This window comes from Heptranchias perlo, chromosome 13, assembly GCF_035084215.1.
Source record: "Heptranchias perlo isolate sHepPer1 chromosome 13, sHepPer1.hap1, whole genome shotgun sequence".
Taxonomy (NCBI): domain Eukaryota; kingdom Metazoa; phylum Chordata; class Chondrichthyes; order Hexanchiformes; family Hexanchidae; genus Heptranchias; species Heptranchias perlo.
Genome location: NC_090337.1, coordinates 31,556,015 through 31,570,464, shown reverse-complemented (window position 1 = coordinate 31,570,464; position 14,450 = coordinate 31,556,015).

Genomic DNA, 14,450 nt, shown 5'->3' with positions numbered 1-14,450 from the left:
TTAGATGCTATAATTATAGTCCTCAGAGGGTCACAGAGGCAGACTGCAAATGGTCCTAGTCCACATTATGAGTACCAGTATAATACAATCTTGTAGTCAATTTAACATGCTGATTATGTTCTTTCAGTTTCTGCTTTTGGAATTTGAATTTCGAGTTATGTTTGGCTACTATTATTAATAATAGGGTGGTTGCTATAGTCGTAACAGAGGAATGTGGTGCAGCACTGTGTAGACAGTGGCTACTCAGGAGAGAGTGGACAGTGAGAGTCAGCTGGGTTAAGCACGCATTGATGGATTCAGGTTCTACAGTTCAAGCATCATAGAACGATACAGCTCAGAAGGAGGTCATTTGGCCCTCTGTGCCTGTGCCTGCTCTTTGAAGGAGCTATCGAATTAGTTCCATTCCCCTGCCTTTTCCCCCATAGCCCTGCAAATTTTTCACCTTCAAGTATTTATCCAATTGTTGAATCTGCTTTCACCACCCTTTCAGACAGTGCATTCCAGATCATCGTAACTCGCTGCATAAAAAAAATTCTCCTCATCTTGCCTCTCGTTCTTTTGCCAATTACCTTAAATCTGTGTCCTCTGGTTACTGATCCTTATGCTATTGGAAACAGTTTCTCCTTATTTACTCTATCAAAACACTTCATGATTTTGAATACCTCGATTAAATCTCCCCATAATCTTCTCTGCTCTAAGGTGAACCACCCCAGCTTCTCTAGTCTCTCCACGTAACTGAAGTCCCGCATCCCTGGTACCATTTTAATAAATCTCCTCTGTACCCTCTAAGGCCTTGACATCCTTCCTAAAATGTGGTGCCCAGAATAGGATACAATACTCCATCTAGGGCCTAACCAGTGGTTTATAACTTCCTTGCTTTTGTACTCTATGTCTCTGTTTATAAAGCGAAGGATGCTTTTTTGAACAGCCTTCTCAACTTGTCCTGCCACCATCAAAGATATGTACACCTCCAGGTTTCTCCGTTCCTGCACCCCCTTATTGGCTACACAGTTATTGCTTTCTGTGTAGCCAATAAAAGGAAACCTAGGCATTAGTTCAAAGGCCTTTTTACAATTACAAGGTTCCCTTACTGGTAATGTGTAATCATCAAAATGGGACAGGAGGTAATGACAAATGATAGGTGCACAGCAGTTATTTATCAACATCCCCTTAATAACAATTGTTTGTGGCCTTCTACTTAGGTAGCTGAAGATAAGCAAAGAAAACATTTTTATTAACAAAAATAAAACATTAGCAGCAAATTCTTGGAAGTTTGATACACGTGTGCTTCGATACAAGCACGTACTGTGGTTGCTTAATCCTTTAGAAGCAGTCGTTCACACTGAAATGCAAGCTTGGACATTTCTTTGAAATATTTCTGCTGGCTGCGCTCCAAAAATGAAGAAATAAAATCCATTCTTTTAATTGTATCAAGTGTAAAATACACATATAAACTGCTGAGGTCAATCAGAGTGCAGGTTTGTGTGTGTGCATATAACACATCTACTGTGGCATTACTTATGGTGAATCAAAGGTTAGACTATTGTGGGAGAGGGGGTATTGGAGTCTGGAAGTGGACAAGGGATGCAAATCTCCACTGAAATCTTTTGGAAAAAACCTTTTGAAGAGATCTTCCTGGAGACAGTGAAGTTTTTAAAAAAAAATTTGTTCCTGAAAAATAAATAGGGGGTAATTTTCTGAAATTGTAATGCCGTAGGGAGGCTTGGCCAGTTGCTATATTTACAGGGAAATTGAGGGCACATTGCCCACTATTTTCCAACCATAGTGGTTTCTATAATTGACGGAAAATTGTGGACAGCACATCCATGTTTTGTCAAAATCCAGTTGGCAGAAATGGCTCCCTGTCAGCAGTGCAGTCTTAAGTAATTAGTCCTATAGTGTTTACTTACCCACTGCAAGTAGACAAGTAAATAAATTTCTTCCTCTCAGATACCGCACTTACATGACATAAATAAATCTCTCCGTTTAATATTGGGAAGCAGTTCTTTACCATTACCATCCATCTATTCAGGGTGGGTTTTTATAGGGAAGACAAAGAATATTTTAAACTTAAGAAAAGATCAAATTGGTTGGGATATTTATTTCTTTATTCAATATCATAGCGGCAGTACTTAGTGTTGCTAAAATGTGAATGCCTCCTAGATATTGGGCATTAATATGCAGGATGACATTGTTTGATAGGAAACCACCTGCACAGTAATGGAGTAGACACTCTTTCTGTCCATTTATGCATTGGTATTGTCATGTGGAGCCCTGGTGGCCACAAGGTTTCCCTGGACCCTTGGGAAGCCTGCCACGGGTAAAAGGTTGAAGCCCTCTCCAGTTGGTATCTCCTTCTCCCTAGGGAATGGTTTCCCAGGTCAAACATAGCATTAGTCACTTGCTGGATGCAGGAATGAACTTGCTTGTAAGGCAGATGTCCCCTGCAGTGGCCTGGGAGGACCCTGTGACATAAAATCTTAATGTTATGGTGACCTTGACAGCTGTCCCAGTTGTTGGCATGGTCTGTAATTCAGGCTGCAGTAGATGGCATAGCTCGGACACTGCATCTGCAATGAAGTGGAGGTACTGAAGACTGGTCTCTAGGAATGGTGTGGTCTGTACACACAGTTACTCCAGTAGTGATGGGTGCACATTTAGTGCTGGAGGTGTCGTTGGATCTGCAGATGATATTTTGAACACAAGGATGAGAATTTTAAATTTGAGGCGTTGCTGGACTGGGAGTCAATGTAGGTCAGCGAGCACAGGCATGATGGGTGAACAGGACCTGGTGCGAGTCAGGATACGGGCAACAAATGAACTGAAGTTGACAGAGGGTGGAAGATGATATTCCGTCCAGGGGAGCATTGGAATAGTTGAGTCTGAAGGTAACAAAAGCATGGATGAGGGTTTTAGCAGGGCTGAGGCAAGGGCGGAGACGGGCGATATTACGAAGGTGGAAGTAGGTGGTGTTGGTGATGGAGAGGCTATGGGGTTGAAAGCTCAGCTCAGGGTCATATAGGATGCCGAGGTTGCGAACAGTTTGGTTCAACCTCAGACGGTGACAGGGCGGGAGATGGGATCGGTGGCTAGGGAACAGAGTTTGTGGCAGGAGCCGAAGACAATGACTTCGGTCTTCTCAATATTTAAGTGGAGGAAATTTCTGCTGGATGTCGGACAAGCAGCGTGACAAATTAGATGCAGTGGATCTGATTTGGGTCCTGTAAAGAGTGCAGGAATATTTGGTGAAAACAGACTCTCACTGCTCACATTATGGTTTATGCACATTCAAAATAGGTATTAGAAAACTTTTGAGTTAATAACTGTTTCCCTAATATTACATTGCATAAAACAATAATCTATCAGGACGTGCAGTATTATATTTTTAACAACAAAAATATGCATTCGCATACAACATTGACTCCACTAATACGGATCTGCCTCTTACTATGAATATATTCATCTATATATAGTTAGATAGACAGACTGCCTCATAGCCTTCCTCAGCTTTTTACTGAGTTTCAATAAAATCTTTGGGTTCAGATTGCCATGACAGTCCAGAGTATGAGTTAAGGGTAAGGAGTCATTCAGCAATGAAAAACATGGTTTTCTAACTCCCCAGAAGGCAGCTTGTTAGCAAGGCATATAGACCAGGTTCAATCTCCACTAGGCTGGTAGTGGGACTCAGCATCCTGAACTAGAGAAGGAAAATCAACCAAAGCTCCAGCTGCTGACCTCTGCTGGAAAGTACATGTATATGGTTGTCAGATGAGGACAAAACCAGGCTTAGATGTAATGTCACCCAAAGTTAAGTAACTTGCCGACACTCACTGTTTGAATTTGCACAGGAAGAGTTTCCCTTCGCTCAAGGCACCTATTGCCCATGGAACCAAATCCCAGCATGAGTAAGCACCTTCAGGAGAGAAGGAAAGAAAAAAAATTGGCAAAAAAAAGCACTGAGTTTATGATGCCACAGGAGGAAAAATTATTTAAGAAAATGAGTAGCGTTCTCATTTTTTAAATCCCAATGGCCTGAGTTTGTAATCAATCTGAGTTAGGTTACGAATATTATATTCTACATGTTTCACCACTCCTAAGTGTTGCAAATATAAATAGCAATTTTCTGGGGCATTGGAGTAATAATACAAGTTAATCACTGGAACTGGAGTGTTCCAATCTTCATTGTATTTTACTTTACAAATGAAAGGCAAATTCATAAAAAGCTGACAAAAAAGTGTTTCACACATTCAACTGTTAAGTAGAATTGCAGCATATCACAATATGTTAGCAGCCAGTTTCCTCCCAACTCTTGGCTGTAATTGCCACTTCAAATAATGGATCCATTTTGAAGGTCATTATGACCTTTAGATGAGTGCCAAGGTACAAATCGCTTTATTTCTTAGACTGTGGGATTGAATGGTTGAAGTCACATTAGTCTGTTCATCAAATTCTCCAAATTAACTTAAAGATAGTACTTTTTTTAAAAACTTGTATAAGGTGCTGAAAGTGTTGGCAAGAGAAGTCTGAAAGTTATAGAATATCTAGCATGAGTAGTAACAAGAAGAAACATTTTAAATGAGTGGTGGCTCCCTTCTGAGAGAATTGTTTGCAAAGGCAGTAAAAACATAAGTGATGGAGAAGACAGAAACTTTGTTTTCTAGTCAGCTTGGTGTCTGGTATGTGGAAACTCATCACCATACTCCAAACCAAATCCGTATAATTAAAGTTTCTATTTGTCTGATATAAAGTGCACACCCTTTGCCTGTAAGGACTCACCCAAAACCCAAAGGATGTGCGCATAATTTGTTAAGAGTCGAGGGGAGTCAACTTCATGGTGGGCACATTTCTTCACCAAAACCCCTCACATAAGGGCTTGGTTTAAGTAGTTAATGTCAAGTGGGCCTTGTATGTGGCATTGGGCCTGAACATCTGGAATGTCAACTTGGGTCATGTCACTGAGTTCAGTGCCTACCTTTTTAGGTTTCAGAAAGGGAAGCACACTGTGACGCTCTCTAATTGGTGAAAAAAACAACTTTTGTTGGAGTAAAGTGGTAGTGGAGAAGGATGCATGAAATTAGAAAGACAGGAACCTTGAGCATTGCAAGGGAGAAGATAATTACAGAAAAAAAAATAGTAATGTTTTGGGAAGAGGCTTGGAACATAGATAAAGGAGAAAGTTCCAACACTAAACAGAGGCTGGGAGAGATGTTGAAAGGAAACCACAACTAGAAAACCCCACACTATTCTACAACTTCCATCCTACCAAGCACACACTTACAGAACAAAAATTATGCATGCAAAACAGGAGTTAGAAATACTATAAGACAATATTTTTTTTCAGACTACAAATGAATTTCAAACTTCAATCTTTCTTCATCAAAACTCCCATGTAGCAGTCATGCTTGCCAAGTGGTGGATCACAAGGTAAGCTTCAAATTTGCAAAGAAATAATGTTCCATGAAGAATAGAGTAAACGTCCTGGCTTTCACAGGAAGGTTAATAACTAAATCATGGATGAACAACAAACATGCATTTGCTTTGGACTTGACTTTAGGCCAATATTTATACAAATAACAAAGCCACAGCTGCTGATAACAACCCCAAACAGAAACTTCATACACTCAATAATTTGTCACTAAACTGAAAATAGTAATGTACAGCATGTACCCAAGTACTCGTTGTCCCTCAATTTCTATATAAAAATGTCTGGCATCATGTGGAGTTGGGTTGAGTGCACAGATAAAGTGACTTTTAACAATGAAGAATAATGGATTTGCAATGTCTTGGGGCAAACTTGGTACAAAATTAACTGAACATTCTCAGATAAGTTTGATCCCTGGTCTGTGTTGAGCCAGCTGACCTTAGCTGGGACAGGGTTTGGGAACTGCAGCTGACTTCAATGTCCCTGGGCTAAGAAACAGAGAGAACAAAAAATTCAACCACAGTCCCTGCTGCTGATTATGATCTGATGACCATTATTAGGAAGATATATGAAGACACTTACTGTTTCTACTCACACATGCAACCAGACCCCAGCATCAGTGGGAGAGGGGGTAAGGAAGAAAATTAGAAAATGAAAAGGTCGAACATAAAGTTGCCCTGTAATTAACAGCAGGTTATGTCTCTGTAGATGTACAGTGATTACATCACAAAGCTAATAGCTTTCCGAGTTTGACTGAGCATCAAGACCACAAACTGTATCACAGGTGATCCTCTGTTCCAGAGACTCAATTTTCATGACACTTAGTTCAAATGTGCTGCCCCTGGATACGATGAGCCATGATGGCATCAATATCACACTCCATGTACATTATAAAGGGTTCCATGCAATGCCATTCCTTTGTGTCTAACTAAAAATAATAAATAGTGTTAGCTTCAACTTCCAATAGCACCAAAGTCTTACAGAAATCAAACTCCATTTACGCACGTCACACAAAAATTGTAGAAAAAAACTCCTGTCCAACTGCACCTCACAACTAAACTCCTGCTGAAGAGTGTGCTGGCCTCTCCTCGTCCACTGGCTTACCACAGCTCAAGATTGAGCTTTCGCTATTGAGCTCAAATTTCTGTCTTAATTTATGCAATGGTCCAACTGCTGCAAGAAAAAAAATTCCAATCAGAGAACAGCTAATTACACCTCTTTTGTAATCAATTAACAACTTATTGCCACTTCAAACCAGCTCACAGTTCAGTCAAATCAACAACTTTACATGGCTCCTAGTGTTGAACAGCTAAAATTAAGTAAATTTAAATTCAAAATACAGTAAAATATATAAAAATGAAAATTTCAACACCATGTCCCAATCACTCCCCTGTTATAGCAGTCATATCAGGCTTTACCAGGTTTTTTTTTTTTGAGGCCCTCTCTAATTTTCTTCTCTTCTCTGCTGGAGGTATTCACTCCTGTTGCAATACAATTCCATGGCCACCATGGTATTTTGGTTAAGTAGCCCAGATAATGAGGGCGAGAAGCCATGTCCTATCCTGTCTTCTCAAATTCCATACATGCACTTCCAGCAAGAGTTATTAGAAAGTGATAACAGCACACTTGCTTTTAATTATTGATTTTTAGCTTCAATTGATTTTCAATATTTTAACTTGAGTGTATGGTGATATGTGTGTATGGAAAGAACGAACTTGCATTCATGCAGTGCTTTTCTTGACCTCAGGACATCCCAAAGCACTTCACAGCCACTGAAGCACTTATGAAGTGTAGTCACAGTTGTAAGGTATAGAAACACAATAGCAGCCAATTTGTGCACAGTAAGGTCCCACAAACAGCAATGAAGTAAATGATCAGATAACCTGTTTTTTTCTAAAAAGTGATGTTGGTTGAGGGATAAATATTCTCCCAGTCACCGAGAGAACTGCCCTGCTCTTCTTTGAATAGTGCCAAGAGATTTTTATGTCCACTTGAGAGAGTAGACCAGGCCTTGGTTTAACTGATCTGAAAGACAGCACTCCCTCAGTGCTGCACTCAGGCGTCAACCTAGATTGTGTGCTTCAATCTCTGGAGTGCAGCTTGAACCCACAACCTTCTGATTCAGAGGCTAACACTGAGCCAAGGTTCATGCCTTGTAAAGGTGAGACTTTAGCAGATATGTTGGTTTCAGAGTTGCTAAAATTCCAGAAATGAATTTCAATATTTGCATCTCCTTTGCATCACTGCACAAAATTCCATGCTTTGTTGGCTGCTTTCTATAGAAAATGCTGGATTTAATACATATAAATACAGCAAATACATAAAAATGTATGATTTAATACATGTAGTAATGCAGATAATGAAGTTTTAAACAAGCACAAACAAGTAATGATTAAAAAATTAAGGTCTTCAGTAAATACCTTCGAAGGTCAGTTGCTCCTATAAATAGTCCAAGTGTCTTACCTTCATGAGCGTTGACTCACACTGCACTATATTTTTGTACGACAGCCATAAGCCAGGGATATAATAATAACCTCCCTATGCGATCTGGATTGGATACTTGTGTCTTGTGTACATGTTTCTTTATCTCCCTGAAGCTGGACCAAATTAACAATTGATGAGGCAAAGTTTGGTTCAAATCATAAGCTGTTTTATTCCACAGTAAAGTGAAACATACTGAGCAATCAGTATGATTAATGTTACTTAGTTCAAACGGTACAACTTATATTCACGTAATGATACAAAATAAAGAATACAAAACACTATACCCACTTTGGTGGGTCATCTACTTAAACAGAATAATTCCTCTGCATCCTAATCTGCAACCCAGGGCAGAAATACTCTCGCTGCCTTTTTTAATTTTCTTACAGCACTTTGCTCCCTTGCCCCGTTTCCAGAAGCCAAATTGCTTTTTTGTCTCTGTTCCGATTTTTAAAAGCCTTTCTCCGTGTGTCAAAAAGTCTGCCCCCTCACAGATTGATGTGGAGATGCCGGTGATGGACTGGGATGGACAAATGTAAGGAATCTTACAACACCAGGTTATAGACCAACAAATTTATTTTAAAATCACAAGCTTTCAGAGATCATCCCCTTCGTCAGGTGAATGAGTGAAAAGGTTCTCAAATCGCATATCTTATACTAGGCTGGGACAGCATCACACCAATCAAAAGGTGTCGTTGTTATTCAAACAGGCCAGTCACGGAGAACAGCACGTCCCAGCACACTGGATATACATTGTGTCAATTACACAGACAGACAGACAGAAAGAAACCCAAATGGCAGAGAGAGAGAGAGAATATTAAAAACATAACTTTTTTTCCCCTTTTTGCTGGTGGGGTTACGTGTAGCGTGACATGAACCCAAGATCCCGGTTGAGGCCGTCCTCACGGGTGCGGAACTTGGCTATCAACTTCTGCTCGACGATTTTGCGTTGTCGTGAGTCTCGAAGGCCGCCTTGGAGAACGCTGACCCGAAGATCGGTGGCTGAATGTCCTTGACTGCTAAAGTGTTCCCCGACTGGGAGGGAACCCTCCTGTCTGGCGATTGTTGCGCGGTGTCCGTTCATCCGTTGTCGCAGTGTCTGCATGGTCTCGCCAATGTACCATGCTCCGGGGCATCCTTTCCTGCAACGTATGAGGTAGACAACGTTGGCCGAGTCACAGGAGTATGAACCATGCACCTGGTGGGTGGTGTCCTCTCGTGTGATGGTGGTATCCGTGTCGATGATCTGGCATGTCTTGCAGAGGTTGCCGTGGCAGGGTTGTGTGGTGTCGTGGACGCTGTTCTCCTGAAAACTGGGTAACTTGCTGCGAACGATGGTCTGTTTGAGGTTGGGTGGCTGTTTAAAGGCAAGTAGTGGAGGCGTGGGGATGGCCTTAGCGAGGTGTTCGTCATCATCGATGACATGTTGAAGGCTGCGGAGAACATGGTGTAGTTTCTCCGCTCCGGGGAAGTACTGGACGACGAAGGGTACTCTGTTGGTTGCGTCCCGTGTTTGTCTTCTGAGGAGGTCTATGCGATTCTTCGCTGTGGCCCGTCGGAACTGTCGATCGACAAGTCGAGCGTCATATCCCGTTCTTACGAGGGCGTCTTTCAGCGTCTGTAGGTGTCCATCGCATTCCTCCTCGTCTGAGCAGATCCTGTGTATTCGTAGGGCCTGTCCATAGGGGATGGCCTCTTTGACGTGGTTGGGGTGGAAGCTGGAAAAGTGGAGCATCGTGAGGTTGTCCGTGGGCTTGCGGTAGAGTGAGGTGCTGAGGTGCCCGTCTTTGATGGAGATTTGTGTGTCCAAGAAAGAAACCGATTCTGAGGAGTAGTCCATGGTGAGTTTGATGGTGGGATGGAACTTGTTGATGTTATCGTGTAGTCTCTTCAGTGACCTTCGATCCAGACCTTCAAAGCATCCTACGTGCTCTCATCCCATGTACTCCCCGCGTGGGAGACTTCTACTGCCTCCCAAAGATACACAAAGCCAACACACCCGGACGTCCTATCGTATCAGGCAACGGAACCCTGTGTGAGAACCTCTCTGGATACGTCGAGGGCATCCTGAAACCCATTGTACAGGGAACCCCCAGCTTCTGTCGCGACACTACAGACTTCCTACAAAAACTCAGCACCCACGGACCAGTTGAACCAGGAACACTTCTCACCACGATGGACGTCTCGGCACTCTACACCAGTATCCCCCACGATGACGGCATCGCTGCGACAGCCTCAGTACTCAACACCAACAACAGCCAATCTCCAGACGCCATCCTACAACTCATCCGCTTCATCCTGGATCACAATGTCTTCACCTTCGATAACCAGTTCTTTACCCAAACACACGGAACAGCCATGGGGACCAAATTCGCACCCCAATACGCCAACATTTTCATGCACAAGTTCGAGCGCGACTTCTTCACTGCACAGGACCTCCAACCAACGCTATACACCAGATACATCGACGACATTTTCTTCCTATGGACCCATGGCGCAGAATCACTGAAGAGACTTCACGATAACATCAACAAGTTCCATCCCACCATCAAACTCACCATGGACTACTCCTCAGAATCGGTTTCTTTCTTGGACACACAAATCTCCATCAAAGACGGGCACCTCAGCACCTCACTCTACCGCAAGCCCACGGACAACCTCACGATGCTCCACTTTTCCAGCTTCCACCCCAACCACGTCAAAGAGGCCATCCCCTATGGACAGGCCCTACGAATACACAGGATCTGCTCAGACGAGGAGGAACACGATGGACACCTACAGACGCTGAAAGACGCCCTCGTAAGAACGGGATATGACGCTCGACTTGTCGATCGACTGTTCCGACGGGCCACAGCGAAGAATCGCATATTCCTCCTCAGAAGACAAACACGGGACGCAACCAACAGAGTACCCTTCGTCGTCCAGTACTTCCCCGGAGCGGAGAAACTACACCATGTTCTCCGCAGCCTTCAACATGTCATCGATGATGACGAACACCTCGCTAAGGCCATCCCCACGCCTCCACTACTCGCCTTTAAACAGCCACCCAACCTCAAACAGACCATCGTTCGCAGCAAGTTACCCAGTTTTCAGGAGAACAACGTCCACGACACCACACAACCCTGCCACGGCAACCTCTGCAAGATATGGCAGATCATCGACACGGATACCACCATCACACGAGAGGACACCACCCACCAGGTACATGGTTCATACTCCTGTGACTCGGCCAACGTTGTCTACCTCATACGTTGCAGGAAAGGATGCCCCGGAGCATGGTACATTGGCGAGACCATGCAGACACTGCGACAACAGATGAACAGACACCGCGCAACAATCGCCAGACAGGAGGGTTCCCTCCCAGTCGGGGAACACTTTAGCAGTCAAGGACATTCAGCCACCGATCTTCGGGTCAGCGTTCTCCAAGGCGGCCTTCGAGACTCACGACAACGCAAAATCGTCGAGCAGAAGTTGATAGCCAAGTTCCGCACCCATGAAGACGGCCTCAACCGGGATCTTGGGTTCATGTCACGCTACACGTAACCCCACCAGCAAAAAGGGGGAAAAAAAGTTATGTTTTTAATATTCTCTCTCTCTCTCTGCCATTTGGGTTTCTTTCTGTCTGTCTGTGTAATTGACACAATGTATATCCAGTGTGCTGGGACGTGCTGTTCTCCGTGACTGGCCTGTTTGAATAATAACGACACCTTTTGATTGGTGTGATGCTGTCCCAGCCTAGTATAAGATATGCGATTTGAGAACCTTTTCACTCATTCACCTGACGAAGGGGATAATCTCCGAAAGCTTGTGATTTTAAAATAAATTTGTTGGGACTATAACCTGGTGTTGTAAGATTCCTTACATTTTCCCTCACAGATTGACAGAGATCAAAGGCTTTGCCATCACAATAATGACAGGATACCCAGTCAAACTAATAAATTGGTCTCTGGGAGAATCATCATATTAACCACATTTTATCCAGGTATCTCCTTTTTAAAAAAAATGTGAGAATACATATTGCTTTTAAAACCCCCAGCATTAACAGTAACTCTTTTTCCAAGTATCTCTCCCCTCCTAGCCATCTTGATGGAATTTTGATATAGGCTGTTTCCAGAATTAACAATGCAAAAATCACCGAGAGAAAGCCAATGTCTCTTTAAATAAAAACAGGAAATGCTGGAAATACGCAGGTCAGTTAGCATCTGTAAAAAGTAACACCAAGAGAGGGAATTAATGGGTTGAATGACCTGTAAATTGCTTAATGGATGATGTTTGTGCCTATGTATCCAGGATGGGAAAAGGTCATCAGGCTCATCTGGGCTCGTCACCATTCTTTAGTTGATTTCACCCCAGTTCACCAATTATCCCTTTCCCCACCTCCTGGGAGAAGCCAAAAACTCACACCAGCAGCCAATTCAGGAGTTCGCTCTCAAATTTCTAACCAACGCCATATGGGTGATCAGGCAATCCCGAGGTCCCAGATCCTTGCTGTATTTTCTAGAATAATTTACTTTGACGTTAGATGTGCCTCGTTTTCCAGAAATCCATCTAATGCCTTCCTGAAGGACTGTAAGGAATCATTCTCCATTATCTCCTCCAGAACCCCGTTCCACAGGTCGATCATCCCCTGAAAAAGTAAAACATCTGGATATCAAACCTCACCCATAGCTTGTTCAGTTTGTATGGGTGGCCCTTAATTCTACCCAATCCCTTCACCTCAAACATGCTATCTATTTATTTGCATGATGTCCATAATCATAAATACCTGGATTAGATTCTCTCCAAGTCTCCATCTCTCCAGTAACTATAAACCCAAGGCATCAAGTCTATCCTCACAGCTCAGCGATCTCAGGATTGGGATCATCCTTGATGTCTTCTATGCATCTTCTCTAGTGTTATAATGTCCTTTCTGAGGTGAGGGGACAAAACTGGACACAAAACTTCAAATGAGATTACACCAAATGGAATTACTGTGGTCCTTGTTTTGTAATGAATCTTCTGGGCAGTACATCCCAATGACGATCCGGATTCTTTCCCCTCAGTCTGGTTCAGTAAAAACTGAAGTCGAATACATTTTAAAGTTCAGCACACCTTTAATAGCAGGGTTCTTAGTCTGCAGCATTGATTTGGACTCCTGATAGAGTCCCTCTATGCTGGCAGAGCAAGAACAAAAACATACAGAAATCCACACGTTTTTATACAATCAATAGGGGTTGGAACATACTTAATGAGGGTCAACACCAATCATAAGCCGGGCACAGGTTGCCATGCGAGGTTACATTATTTCCGGCCAATCATAAATCGTCCATGTGCTGACCATGTTGCTGTTAGACATCAAAGGGGATACTTCCTCACCTTCCAACTTGGAATGTTCTTCCCTGTTCCTTCTGTTCCTTATCTCCCAACCTGGAATGTCTTTCAACTTTGGCTAAGCTCGTTACCTATATTGATCTGCCATAAACATGGAGACATTCAGACCAGTCCTTGACTCACATCAAAGACCTATCATTGATAAGACAATGCAGGCCTGCTGACTAAGCAAACATATGGCCCAGCAGGAGGGCCAGGCCACTTGTATCAATCTCAGTTACTAACTAATTAACCCTTTCTAACCATTTTGCATTCTGCTTCTTTGCCACGTAGGCATTTTAATATTTTACCGAAAACTGACCACGTAGGGATTCTCACCAGCACCCAGTTTGGCTGTAACCTTCTGACACTACTTGAGTTTTGAGAGGCAGGTCAATGTTCATTCCCAAATATTTATCCACTCAGTTACCATTAATAGACTAACTCATTATATTCTATGTTTTTAGTAAGTGATCAATATAAAAGTGAGGTGATGAAGACAGCAAAAACACATGCAAATTGTTGTAGGTGAAAAGTCATGGGAAAGGCTAACACAAATGAAAAGGTGAGAAAATAGGGGAAAATGGAGAAAAAACAGTCCTGCAACTCCAGCCCTACCAACAGTGCTCTGTGCAAGGGTGCACACCTGAAACATCCCTTCACCCCCGCCCAAACACTGAAATTCACTCCACATCACAAACTACCCTACTACGTCCAACTAGAAAATAGAGAATATAGCTAATATCCGAAGTTACTAAAATCAATGTTCAGACTAGAGGGCTGCAGAATACTCAGGAAAAAGGTGAGATATTGCTCCTGATACTTCTGTTGAGCTTCATTGGAATAGTATAGCAGACCGAAGCCACAGAACTCATGGTGGGAATAGGAGGGAAACTGAACTGGTGAACTTGTTAAAATTATCTTTTTTTAAACTGAATTTTCACTCTCAGGTAATCCATAATAAATAGGATATGCCTGCCATTATATATCTCACTTATAAAAATAAGCGCAGACCTACAAGTTTAAATAGATCTCACTCTTTTTGATCAAACAAATTTCACTTTTAACCGTTGCATATCTTTACAGATGCAAAATATGGAACATTGCATTTCTCAGTCTCTATCATATGTTATATGCATTTAGAATACTTACAGCCTAAATTCTGTTTAGAAAATAATTTTCTGAAACTTTCCAGCAT